The sequence below is a fragment of the Geotrypetes seraphini genome, chromosome 3, assembly GCF_902459505.1.
Source record: "Geotrypetes seraphini chromosome 3, aGeoSer1.1, whole genome shotgun sequence".
Lineage (NCBI taxonomy): Eukaryota > Metazoa > Chordata > Amphibia > Gymnophiona > Dermophiidae > Geotrypetes > Geotrypetes seraphini.
Window position 1 is genome coordinate 280,698,485 of NC_047086.1, and position 14,538 is coordinate 280,713,022.

The 14,538-nt window shown below is 43.7% G+C and overlaps 1 protein-coding gene across 1 annotated transcript in view; it reads right to left on the bottom strand.

The window, feature by feature from the left end:
• RHOU (ras homolog family member U) overlaps positions 1-14,538 on the bottom strand; it is a 30,731-nt gene that overhangs the window by 2,153 nt on the left and 14,040 nt on the right. The window lies entirely within an intron of this gene.

Genomic DNA, 14,538 nt, shown 5'->3' on the forward strand with positions numbered 1-14,538 from the left:
AATTTTAATAATGTTTGCAAGTATGATCAGAGCTTGTCCTCATATCATTCTCTACTTATGGGTCATGCCCGTCTACCAGCAGGTGGAGATTGAGTAGAGCAAATCTCTTCCATAAAGGCTACTGTGCAGCTGCTCTCAGCCAGTTCTCAATATCCAAGCAGTAAAGCTATGAGGAAATACAAGTACTGTTTAACTCCTGCCTCAAGAGCAACCAAAAATCTAATCAAGGAAATAGAAAAGAATAGGTTAAACTTGAAACAAATCTGTAACTTAAGTACCTATGAACCATGAAAAACGAGAAACCAACAGCAACATACTGAGAAGGGTATGTTCTGGACTGATTCTTTGCAACCAAAAAAAGATAGCAGATAAGGACTAATTTTTCATTCCATTATATCCCAAGGATCAGTCCAGATTTCTGGGCTGTAAAAAAGCAGCCCTCAAGTTGGGCAGGACACAGAAACCCCCACTGAAAGCACTGAAGTCAAGGAAGCTTCTACTCTCACAACAATCTAAGTGATAATGCTTAAAAAGAGGTATGCAGAGACAATTGTACTGTTGATCAACATAAATGGTTTGCATTTCCACCTCCTCTGAATATCCTCTCCTTTTTAATCTTGACCTTTCAAGAGCCGGACAGTAAGGCCAAAGAGGGAGGGATCTTCCATTGTTATGGGTCGCAGGGATAGAAGCCTCTTTTTAAGTTCAATATTTTTTTATTAGTTTTACATAAACAGTACATAAAAAATACATATATAAATTGGAGCCACTCTCTGAAGACAAATTAAGTCTGTGTACCAGGGTCATCAAAATTTTACTGGAGCACAATACACATTCCCTAAGCCTAATTATTGGCCACTTATGGGCCTTAGGAATTTTGCAGGTCACAGCTAGCTTTGTGGAGAGAAACCCATTGCAGAAAGGTGAAATCTGTGGCTCCTGAAATAAAAATCCTCAGACAATACATTTGATAAAACATGGACTATAAAACTGGAACAAGGCACAGAACAAAAATGCCTTTTCAACAGAGTTGTAATGCTTTTTCTATCAATTAGGTACAATGTTTGTAATAAATGTAAAATGCCTTTGCAAGAAGTCTTCACACCCCTGTATGTGTCACAATCTACTAATACAGTTGGTGCTCATAAGTTTACATACCCCTGGTACAATTTGTAAGATGATGCACCAGTTGTGAAAAATACGAGTGATCCTGCAAAACACCACCCTTTAATTTAAAGATAATGGTCGAGCTACTTATTATCACAGAATTGAGTGTGTCCTTTAGTAATGATAACAACTCACACAGATTGCCTTGATCAAAAATTTACATACCCTTGAATGCTCAGGCTGATAATATTCACTCAAGTTGACACATACAGGTTAAGGTGGCGATGAATGATAAGTATCCACACTTGTACCTTGTTTGATTGTAATTATTGTATGGGTCATTCTATGCCAAGTGGTCTAACGGACCCCACCATTATGTTTCAGATTTTGTTCAAAATTTGCACATAGAATAGTCAGGGTACTAAGAAAATTTTCCTAAGATTTTAGATTCCTAACTGCCATATTCGCTGAGCTAGAACCACTTGTCTGACTGGATATTGGCAGCATTGTGCACAGTAATGAATAAGGTGTCATTTTTAGTTACTTGTAAAATTGAGAAGAATTGGTCAAGAGTGATAATTATTGGTAGTCCAGTATAACTCGTGCTAGTTGCAATGATGCTAATACAAAAGCCTGAAAATTTTGCTCAAACTATACCCAAAAATTTGTTGCAACAGATTTTGACCAGTTTATCAGCTGCTTTAGCTCCAGAGCAAGAATAAATAGACTTCAGATTTGTATCATAAAATATCCTTGCATTGAACACTACACTCTCAAATGTGCAGCAATTCTGCATGAATAGTTGCATTATAACATTCCTTCAAATTTGGCATCTTTGGCATCAGGGTCTATTATAAAAAAAAATGTGTCTGCCTATATCTTTCTAAAAGCAACACTGTTTGAAAGAGAAAATTTTACTCCATAAGATACATGCCTTTTGGTTTTGCAATGTCTGTCAAATGTACACATTCACCTCAAGTTAGGAATGCTTAGCAGTGTGGCATGCAATATTTGCATTTATGTTCAATAATTTGAATACTACTATATTTGTTTTATGCTTGTCAAAAATATCTAAAAGTTCTACAGTATTGTTGTAATATGTGTTTTTCTGGTGGTGAGTGAGTTTAGTGATTGGTACTATATTTTATGCTTCATTTGCTGTTCATTCTCCAGTGAAGGCAGCGCTGGGTTTATCAGTTGGTTGCTATGTATAACATTTGTGTACTATTCATATTTTTTACACTTAGAATTGATAGGCTTAAGTAGGCAGCTGCAGATTAATGAAGCCTCACGAAAGTTCAAGTAGTCCTGATAATGCAGGCTTGGGATCCTAAAAAAGAGACCCACAAATAGGCTTGGGATCCTGTGGAAAAGAAACCCACCCATGACTGTTGTTTATGAATCAGGAGAAGGATATAAAAAGATATCCAAAGATTTGAAAATGCCAATCAGTCAGTGGCATGCAGTCAGAGCCTTCAGTGAATTCCCAGCTCTACAGCTCTGGTTGGTTGTTTTTTTTGTTTACTTTTTCCTTGGTACAGTTTGATCAGCTCAAACTGCATCAAGCAAAAAGTAAAAAAGAAGAAGCAGGGCTGAGGGATGGGGATTCAAAAGTTTTTGGATTGATGAACATGGCAGATTGATGTTGGACTTAGCAAATGGAATGGAGTTTATTTTAACCCATGAAGACTGAGGTTTTTCTCCACTTTATAAGAATTTTTTTGCTAAAAGTTTTGGGTTTTTTTTTGTTGTTGAATTACATTAGTAATTAGGATGGGGCTGGTGAGGCGGTTTTCCATGTTACTACTGGAGCATGCATGTACTTTGAATGACTCTGGTGAATTGTGCTCTCTCCCTAGTGTTCCAGGTAGATTCACCCTGCCCCCTGAAGGTCCTGAGTAGTGCTGCCCGATTTGAATCGATTCACCAATTCGAATCAGATGGATCGATTTGAATCGATTCAATTTCCCAAAAAAATCGGCCTCCCGATTCAATGATTGACTCTCCCCCTGTGCCTTCCAAAAGCAGGAGCTGCAGCGCTGCCTCTTGCTGGCCATCCGCTGCCGCTCCTGCTTGAGGGGGAAGAGTCAGTCAGAAAGGCCTCCCCCAGCTTCTCCGCTCTTACCTCCTTAAGGTTAACACGGCAGCTTGCAGGTTCATTGGTGTTATAGCGATTCCTGCAGCTGCCCGTCGTCCTCAGCGGCATGTTCGCTCTGCTATGTCCTGCCCCTGCTTTGACATCAGGGACAGGATCGCGGCAGAGAGAACATGCCACTGAGGATGACGGGCAGCTGCAGGGATCGCTATAACACTAGCGATCCTGCAGGCTTCCGTGTTAGCCTAAAAGTAAGAGTGGGGAAGCTGGGGGAGGATACAGGCTTGCGGAGGAAGCAGGCCTAAGCGTGCCTTCACGGCAGGAGGGCAGGCCACTGCGGGAGGAGCAGGCCGAAGAGTGCTTTCACGGTAGGAGGGCAGGCCAAAGAGTGCCTTCACAGTAGGAGGGCAGGTCAAAGAGTGCCTTTACGGCAGGAGAGCAGGCCACTGTGGGGGGAGCAGGAGAAAAGAGTGCCTTCACAGCAGGGGGGCAGGCTTGTGCAGAGGGAAGAGGAGGAAGAGTTCCTTCGCAGTGGGGAGGAAGGCCTGTGCAGAGGGAGGAGGAGGAAGGAGTAAAAGAGGGGAGGAGAGATGCCAGACCTGGGGTGAAGGGAAGAGAGAGACCAAACAAAAAAGAGGGAGAGGAAAGCAAAGGAGAGGTGCTGGACTAAAGGAGAGAGGGAGAAGAAATGCAAGACCACAAGGGGAAGGGTACAAGAGGGACAGATACTGTTCCAAAGTAGGTGGGCAAGGTGCAGGATGGCAGGAGAAAGCCTGTACCTGAGGAAGGGGGATACAAGAGGTAAGGAAAAAAGAAAGAACAAGCTGGATATGGGAAGAGATAAGATGCTGGACATGGAGGGAGCATAGGAATTGGGACACAAGGGGGACAGTACTGGAGAAGAGAATAGGTACAGGGACACAGAAGAGAGATGCTGGATGAAAGGGTAGTTGAGAAAAGAAGAGATGGTGGATCTGGAGATGGTGGGGTCCATCGCTGCAGCTGCGGGGGGGATGGAGATGAAAAAAAAAAGAAAGATGCCAGACCTCTGGGGGAAGAAAGGGAAACAGAAGGGGAGCACAGAGATAGAAGATGGATGGTTAGCACGGAGAAAGAAGGAAAGCCTGATCAGAAGACAACCAGACCAACATGATTTGAAAAATAACAAGAAAAGAAAAGGTAGGAAAAATAATTTTATTTTTTGTTTTGTGATTACAATATGTCAGATTTGAAATGTGTATTCTTCCAGAGCTGGTGTTGGACCGCGAACGTGAGCTAGGATTTAACAGAGAGAGGAAAAGTGTTTTTGTTTGTTTATTTTGATTACACCACAGGACCAGTGTGGGTAGGAGAGGGCAAAGGGGGTGAAGAGGCTATAAAATAAACCCACCAGGATGTTTGAAAAAAACAAAAACAATTGGGCAGGAAAATAGAATCAAAAAATCGATTCAATAGGCTGAATCAAATCAAAAATTTTTTTCCTGAATCGGGCAGCACTAGTCCTGAGCACTGCTCAACCAATGAAACTATATCAAGCAAAAAGTTTAAAAAAAAAAAAATGTATGGCTAAGGGCTGGGGATTCACCAAGCACCCTGAAGGCCCTAGCAGTACTGCCAGGACTTCAGGGGTCTAGATGAATCCCCATCCTTACAGCTCTTTAAAAAAACTTTAAAAAATGCAAAAAAACAAAAAAAAAGCAGGGCTATAAGATTCACCCAACTCCCCTGAATGCTTTGACTGCACTACTCTGCAGCTGGAGGGAGTGAGCTGGCAGGAAATTGGAGCAAAAGCACAGGAAGGAAGTGAGCAACTGTATGGCAGGAAAGTAAAGGGGTTCCCACTTGTGAAAATTGAGAGCAGGCAAAATGACTTTATCCAGCCATTCTGAGGAAGGTAGAGACAGCCTGAGTCTGGGTTTATCCTAGTTTCTTTGGCTCAGTACTGTTGAATAGGAATGCTTGTCAGATATGCTTTCTAAGTACACTCATATATTCAATTCATGAAATAAACATCTTACTTCCCCTGGCAGTTCATCCTCAAGAGTCTGAAAAGAAATGCAATTCTGTAGGAGAATCACTTGAGAATCCAAATGCTCTATGGTAGCTCCTTTATGAACTCTGACCGAGGTTGGAAACAAAAGGACAGGAAAAGTCCAGGCTTGGGAAGATTATCCTAATTAAAGAATTCTAGACTGGTACAAAAAGCTTTGTTTAGGCATCTGGCATTATCAGGATATGGACCCTAAAGGGAGCATTTGGAGTGAGCAGGCAGTGTTTCTTCCATAATGCAGGTTAAATGCACCAGGGTTGATCAGGACAGTGTTTCTCAACACGCTGTATGCGTACCCTTAGGGGTACGTGGGTTGTTTGTTGGGGGGATAAGCGGCCTGGCCGCTGCAGAGGATATTCCCTGCCAGTCAGTAGAAGCCGCTGCTGCCGGGGATCCCTGCCTCCCCTCCCCCTCCCTCCGGTGCTGAAGCCTCTGCCGGAGATCAATCCCTCCCCTCCCTTGATAGAGCCACACTCGCTCCTTCCACCCCGGCAAACTCCATGCAGGGACGCGACTCACACGTTGCACGTAAGTAGCTGACCCAGAAACCTCCTCTCCGATGTCAGAGTTCACATCAGAGGGAAGGCTTGTAGGCCAGCCACATGCAGCATGTGAATCGCTGCTCGTGCCATCTCTGTACAAAGTTCGCTGGGGAAGGAGGGAGCGACTGTGGCTCCAACAACTGGGTCGGCTTTCGGGGGGGGGGGGGGTTAGGCAGGGAGAGATCCCCAGCAGCGGCTTCAGCGGGGCAGGCAGGCAGGGATCCCTGGTGTACATCTTAATTTTGGGACCAGAAGGAAGGGGGGAACGAACTTGACACAGAAGGAAGGGGACTTAGGAAGGAGGGAATAGAAAGGGAGGATTGTTGGGCATGAGTATGTGAGTGAGAGAAGGTGCACATGGGGAAAGGAAGAAAAGAAAATTGGGCATAGATACAGATGCATGGGGAATAGAAGGATGAGAGAAATGTTGGATGTGGTAGTGGAGAGGGAACAGAGGGACAGATTGAAGGGGATGCTTGGGGGAGGAATAAAGAGCTGAGCTGTTTTGTAGGCTGCCGATGCTATGACACAGGGGTAGGGAACTCAGGTCCTCGAGAGCCGTATTCCAATCGGGTTTTCAGGATCTCCCCAATGAATATGCATGAGATCTATTTGCATGGACTGCTTTCAATGCATATTCATTGGGGAAATCCTGAAGACCCGACTGGAATACGGCTCTCGAGGACCGGAGTTCCCTACCCCTGCTATAACATAAGAATTACTATACTGGGACTCTGCTCAAGAAATGGAAAATTATGGGTTCTGTTAATACCAAGCCATAGACCAAGAAAGATTTCAGACACACCTGCCAAGAAACTTTGTAAGGATACAAAGAAAAACCCACAAACAACTTTTGCTGAAATACAGGTTTCTCTGAAACAAAATGGTGTGGCCATTTCAGCATGTACAATAAGGAGATAGATACTTGAACAAAAATGGGCTGCATTGTAGAGTTGCTGCCAGTTTTATACCGAGGAACAACTATCACAGGAGCTTTCAGCCATTCACAATCTTTTGAAACTTACACTTAATCGTTGTATTCTACATGGTTCTTGGTTTTTGAGACATAGACCATCTAGGACCCCTGAGGAAGGAGTGTTTTTTGAAACACGGAACGTGTTGGGTCCTGGTTTCTCTCTAATGTTAACCATTCTCTGGAAAATGTTTTATTGAGACTAATAAAGTTCCTGTACATATCTCTAAAGTCTTTTTTTTGTTTTTGCTGCATGGTATAGTTGCCAGAAAGAGAGAGATATTGTTGCACGAAGGCCACAAAACAGCTTATTTACAATACGCCAATCAGCACCTAGAGAAGTTCAAAACTTCTGGAACAAAAGAATTTAGAGCTATGAGACCAACATTGAACTTTAATGTTCACAACCATGAACACTATGTTTGGAAAGGAGTCAACAAGGCTTATGAAGAGAAGCGTACCTAAGGTGACCATACATCCCGTTTTGAACGAGACTGTTCCGTTTTTAAATCCCCTGACCTGTTGTCCCCACGCACAGCTTCGGGACGCTGAAATGTCCCATTTTCAGAGACAGCGTCCCGAAGCTGTGCATGGAGACAATGGGAAAAGCGATCGCTTCCCCTCCCTCTCTGCTACGCCAAAGCCAACCAGCCAGCCTGCCTCCCTCCCTCCCACACCGAAGCCTGACCCCCCTGGCCCGGCCCCCACTGCTGCTTGCTACCCGCCAAAGCCTACCACCGCAACTAAAGAAAAGGAAGATCCAGGCACAGGCCCACAAACCTTTTTCCCGATGTCAATTCTGACGTCGGAGAGGAAGTTCTGGGCCAGCCAATCGCTGCCTGGCTGGCTCAGAACTTCCTCTCCGACGTCAGAATTTACGGTTTTTAGTGCAGGGGGTGGCAGATCAGAGAGGGGGTGGGGGTTTGAAGCGGTGGTAGGCTTCGGCGGGCAGCAAGCAGCAGCGGGGGCTGGTCCGGGAGGGGCAGGCTTCGGCGCTAGAGGGAGGGACAGGCAGACTGGCTTTAGCACGACAGGGAGGGAGGGAGGTAGGCTGGCTGGCTTCGGGGGAGGGGGTGGGACAAAGGCTGGAAAGCAGTGAGGGGGACCAAGTACAAAGGAGAACTGACACTGGATCTGAGGGCACTAAGAACATAGGAAGGAGGCACTGGGGACACTAAAGACATGGGAAGGGGTACTAAGGACATGGGAAGGGGGTACTGAGGGCACTAAGCATATAGGAAGGAGGCACTGGGGGCACTAAAGACATAGGAAGGAAAGAGGGAGGGAGGGAATAGAAAGGGACAATTGTTGGGTCAGAGTGCAGAAAGAAAGAAATGAAAGAAAGGATGCACAGTCAGAAGGAAACGCAACCAGAGACTCATGAAATCACCAGACAGCAAAGGTAGGAAAAATGATTTTATTTTCAATTTAATGATCAAAATGTGTCAGTTTTGAGAATTTATATCTGCTGTCTATATTTTGCACTATATTTGTCTATTTTTCTATAGTTACTGAGGTGACATTACATATTTTAAAGTCATCTGCCTTGACATCTTTGAAAACCCCCCAAATATAAATGATAATTAACATTTTCGCTGCATAAAGTGTGCTTTGTGTTTTGTTTTGTTTTTAATTTTATGGTTACTATTAGGTGTACATGAAAAATGAATGGAAGAAATTAGGGGTGGGATTGGGGTGGGAGGAGCTAGGGCAGGATTAGGCGGGGCTAGGGCGGGATTGGGGGCAGGACTGACAATTAATAGATGTCCCATTTTGATGGAAAAAAAAAATGGTCATGTTAAGCATACCATCCCTACCATGAAGCATGGAAATGGATCTCTGCTGGTTTTGTTGTTGTTTTTTTGGGGGGAGGGCGGTGCAAGCTACAACAGCACAGGGAATTTATTTAAAATTGATGGCAGGATGAATGCAGTGTCTTGTAAGAAAACATTTGAGGAGAATTTGCATTCATCAGCCTGGAAACTGCACAAGGGGCAGACTAGGACTTTTTAACATTACAATGATCTAAAACATAAGGCCAAGTCGACCCTTCAGTGGCTGAAGTAAAAAAAGTTAAGGTTCTGGAGTAGCTATCACATCCTGACCTCAAACATCAATCAGCCACTTTGGAGAGAACTCAAACATGCAGTTCATGCTAGACAACCAAAGAAATGTATATGATCTAGAGGCTTTTTGCCAAGAATGGGCAGCTTTATACACATGAGAAAATAAAGGGCCTCATTCACCGCCATAAGAAAAGGCTAAAAGCCGTAACTGATGCAAAAGGGGGCAATACAAGATATTAAGAACTAAGGGTATGCAAACTTTTGAGCAGGGTCATTTTATTATTTTCTTTATTGCTACGGTTTGTTTAAAGGTTGTGCTATTCTGTTTAATTTGAAACAAATTAAAAATAAAAGAAATGCGTTTTGTCTGATCACTCATATTTTCCACAAATGGTACACTTCTGAGACAAATTCTGCCAGGAGTATGTAAACTTATGAGTATAACTACATTTAAAAATCCATTTCGTAAATGGATCTACTGAACATATTGAATATTTTTTCATGTTAAGTGCAGGGTAATTAAGAACAAGAAACCAAAAGGTTTTAATTATGCAAATCTTTACTCCTCTTGTCATAGCAAATTAACTCCATTTTTTTAAATTAGCCTTAAAAGCCCACAAGTTAAATATAGCCCATGTGTGTCCTTCCCACAGAATCTGATCAGTCCTGGATAAAGAATCAAGCTGTTTGCTGTATAGATCTAAATATACCAAAAAGAGAGGTCCTGAGAACTCTGGAGTTAAAGTTATTCAAAGGTAGAAATTAGAAGGATAAGAATGTGTTTTAAAATGCTTAATAGGAGCCAACTTTTGAAAATGATTGAGGGTGCAGAACTCATAACTGACAACAAATTTCCCCTCAATCAGCAAAGGAAATAAAAAGTAAAAATAAAATACATCCAAAAGTGAATAACGAGCTTGAATCTAAACATCAAGAACAGAGCAGGTAATGTGGATAATCAACAACTAAGGTCCTGCCATTCTTTTCTCCCCTCCTGGTAGCTTGTCAGCATCATACTCTAGTCCTCCATTCAAGCTATTTATAGCACTTTTCTCTAACCAGTCCCTCTACACCACAGACAGTTCCCCTAATTTTTTTTCTCCATTTTCCCTTAATTTCTTCTTTCCCCTCGCTTCTCCTTGTCCTCTTCCTCTCTCCCTACTAGTGCTGCCCGATTCATGATTCGAATCAGTTACCGATTCACTTCGGGTGAATTGATTCAAATTGATTAAAAAAAAAAAAATCGGCTTCCCGATTCAGACCCTCCCCCCTCTCCCCCTAAAGCAGGAACGGCAGTGCTGCTCTTGCTAGCTGGCCGCTGCCGCACCTGCTTTAGAGAGGGAGGAGGGAGGGTCAGTTGGGAAGTGCTGCTGTCCAGCTTCCTCCCCCCGGCGTCCAGTTCCCCACCCTGGCCTCCCCGCACCGTTTACCTTCTAGTTGCAACCTGCACAGAAGATCGCGGTTATAGCATCTTTGCAAACTGCTTTTAGCTGTTTCCTCCGCCGCGATTCTGCCTCTGATGTCAGAGGAGGGTCGGGACTGCAGCAGAGGAAACAGCTTAAAGCAGTTTGCAAAGACACTATATCCGCGATCTTCTGTGCAGGCTTCAACTAGAAGGTAAACAGTGCCTACATTCACTTAAAAGATCTCTGGCTTAGACTAGGAAAGATGCTGACAGCAACAATTTCAAATTTATGTCACTGCTGAAGAGAACACATATGACAACATACTGCATAGCATTTGCAAACACAGTTCACAAATCCTGAAGAAAGATTTTGTTGCCTGATATGCAAGTGGAACTCTGGTCTCAGTGCTAAAGCAATGTGTCCCATAAAGCACAGCTAATCAACCTGCAATCATCATTCCTACAGTAAAGTATGGTGTTGCCAGTATTATCTTGTGGGACTGTTTTGCAGCAGAGCAAGATAGACTGAAGGAAATTGGAGCAGCTAATACTAATAGTAGAGAATTGTTTACATTAGTTAATAACTTATTTGATATAGAATCTAAAAAGCATTCGATTACGGATTGCATGCCATCTGCGGATATTCCTGCTGAATTTTTTAAAAACAAAATTATTCATCTAAGATCTAATTATTGTTCACTGTTTAAAAATGATGCAAGTGTAATGATGCAACTGGTTGAGGGCTCGAGGGCAGATATGAATTGGACACGGTTTAATTCTCCAGATTGGTTATTTTTCTGTAAGTTATTTACAAAGTATGTGAAATCTAATTGTAGACTTGACGATCGTCATCCAAATTTACTGAGAAATGCTCCTTTTGTTTTTAAAGCTGAACTAGTTAGATGGATTACACTCTCACTTAAAGAAGATTTATTTCTGAACGAGATAGGTCATATTGCTGTTACTCCTATCATAAAAAAACAAAAAGAGCCCATTACTTGTGAAACCATTTATAGGCCTACTAGTGTTTAAGCTAGAATATTTGTGTAAACTTTTAGCACAATGGGGCGCTGAGGCCTTTCTTTCTTTGCTTCCTGCTTCCCCTGTCCAGCAGTAGTCCTTCTCCCTTCCTTTTACCTTCCCCCTGTCCAGTAGCATCCCTTCCCTGCTCCCCCTGTCCAGCAGTAGCCCTTCTCCCTTCACCTCCCCCCTGTCCAGCAGTATCCCTTCCTTGCTTCCCCTGTATAGCAGTAGCCCTTCTCCCTTCCTTTTACCTTCCCCCTGTCCAGCAGCACCCCTTCCATGCTCCCCCTGTCCAGTAGTACCCCTTCCTTGCTTCCCCTGTCCAGAAGTAGCCCTTCTCCCTTCCTTTTACCTTCCCCCTGTCCAGTAGCACCCCTTCCCTGCTCCCCCTTATAAAGCAGTAGCCCTTCTCCCTTCCTTTTACCTCCCCCCTGTCCAGTAGTACCCCTTCTGCCTTCCCTGTTCCCCCTGTCCAACATCCGCTAGCCCGGGGCTTTTGCTAGGCCAACCTGCCTCGCATTATCCAAGCAGGCCGGCCTAGTAAAGACCCCGCGGCTGCTTGATGAAACCGCAGCTGCTGCCGCTGCTGGTCCAGGGGTGAGAAGAAGAGGCATCCTGGCAGCATAGGCAGAAGGCAGGAAGTCAACCGGCGTCAGAGATCGGGGCAGAAAGCAGGAAATCAGCTGAGGCAGGCATGGGTGATCGGCGGCAGGTGAATTATTGTACTGCGCGGCACATGAGCATAACGCATGGAGATTAAAGTACACATGCGCGCTAAGTGTTTTATTACGATAGATAGCCAGTATTCCGCTTTTTACAAAACTGATGGAGGGCTTGGTAAATGCGGATTTGGTAAAATATCTAGATAAATTTGATATCCTTCATGATCATCAATCAGGATTTCGCTCGGATTATAATACAGAAACAGTTTTGGCATCGCTAATGGACTATCTTTATAGTAAGTTCAATTTAGGTTCAAGTGTCTTGATTCTTCAGTTAGATCTAAGTAATGCTTTTGATCTGGTAGATCATGAGATCTTATTGGTCTGCTTAGATGCTACTGGAATCACTGGGAACGTTTGGAAGTGGTTTAAAGGCTTTTTGCAAAATAGGACATATCAGGTCTATTCGGCTGTGCAATTTTCATCCTCTTAGAGTAATCCATCAGAAGTACCACAGGGATCTCCATTGGCGCCCACTCTTTTCAATATCTATTTGATTCCCTTGGCCAATTTATTGCAAGACTTGAAGGTTAAATTCTACATCTATTCTGACGATGTTACTATACTTTTGCCAATGTCAGCTTTTTCAGCAGATATAAAAGATCAGATCAATCTGATCTTTTATATCTGCTGAAAAAGCTGACATTGGCAAAAGTGGCACAGATAGAACATTGGATGTTCAAATTCAAACTTAAGCTTAATCCAGTAAAAACTTATTTTTTTCTTGCCAGTCCGAACAATAGCATTACAGATAAAAAAAAACTTCAAATTAAAATATTTGCCATAGCCACTTCATAGCCAGAATATTTTGCCATAGCCACTTCAATTAAGATCTTGAGGGTGACATTAGATCGTTACTTAACTTTAGAAGAGCACAAATGATAAAAAAATGTTTTGATTCTCTGGAAACTTCGAACTATTAAAAAATATTTTGGCTTGGTATCTTTCAGATTAGTAGTTGTCTTTAATTCTATCTGCTCTTGACTATTGCAACATCATTTACTTGGCATCGTGTAAAAAAAAATCTTAAATCGCATTTGAGTTATACAAAATACAGCAGTGCGTTTGATCTTTGGATTAAAAAAAAAAAAAAGTGACCATACGAGTCCTTTCTATCAATGACTCTATTGGTTGCCATTTGAAGCGAGAATTTTGTTTAAATTTGGCTGCATTTGCTTTAAAGCCCTGTTTGGTTTGGCTTCAGGATACCTATCCTCCCAATTTAAGTTATATATGTCAAATAAAAATACTTAAAATGACTGTTCTTGTATCCATCTGTAAAAGCTTGCCGTTATAAGAGATTTTTAGATAAGACTTTTGCTTTCCAGTTGGGAAAAATGAATTCCTGGTTAAGTACTCTGATTCCACAAACGCAATCATATTATGCTTTCAGAAAGTTGTTGAAAACTTACTTGTTTAATAAGTTTGTATCATGATCACTGCTGTAACCCTGTTTACATGTATGTTTCACTGACTGTACAGTCCTTCTTGATTGTGAACTGCCTGGAACTCATAGTTGGGTGGTATACAAAAATAATAATAATATAATATAATAAAATGATAGACCGCGCATGCGCACTAAAAAAACGTGTTCTCTGATCCGTCGTGAAAATACAAGTGCGCATGCATGGGTTTTACGTCACCACCTACTCGCTTTGTACGTCACAGCCTCCCTGCTCTACACAAGCCCGACCGCAGCCAGACGACGATCTCCGTTCCTCCTGCCGCCGCCGATCTCCGCTCCTTTGCCACCCACCCCCTTCTCTTCCCCACAGCCTCCCTGCTCTCCACAAGCCGGACCAAAGCCAGGTGACGATCTCCGTTCCTCCTGCCGCCGCCGATCTCCGTTCCTCCTTTGACACCCACCCCCCTTCTCTTCCCGCGGGCCCGAATGGCGATTCCAGCAGCGTGTGCATCAGTCTTCACACGCTGCTTCGGGCCCTTCTACTGCCTTGATTTGCTCTGCCGCGTCTCTGATGATGTCATCAGGGACGTGCCAGAGTAAATCAGGGCAGTAGAAGGACCCGAAGCAGCGTGTGGAGACTGATGCAAGCGCTGCTGGAATCATCACGTTTGTAGTCCGGACCGCGGGAAGGGAAAGGGGGGGGGGATAGAGGAAACGCTAATGCTGCTGCACAGGGAACGGGTGGGGGGAGGGAAATGGAGGGGGAGGGAATGCTGGTTTGGACAGACAGACAGAGGGAGAAAGAAGAAAGACACAGGGGCAGGGAGATACACAGAAAGACAGACAGGCAAAGGGGACCAGGGACAGAGACAGACATAAAGGACAGTGGGAGCCGCGTCAGGAGGGGTGCGGGATGCGGCAGTGGGAACTTTTCCAATGGGTGCAACTGGGCGGCTGTCGGGAACCTCTGATCAGGGACAGAGCAAGGTAAGAGTATCATAGGGATAAGAAGGAGGAGGGGTGATAAAAAAAGGAAGGGATGCCTACTGCTGGACAGGGGGAGAAGGAAAGAGATGCTGATGGACAGGGGGGGTGAAGAAAAAGGAACAGAGGACAGCCAAGGAAAAAGAAAGGCAGAAAGAAAGAAAGC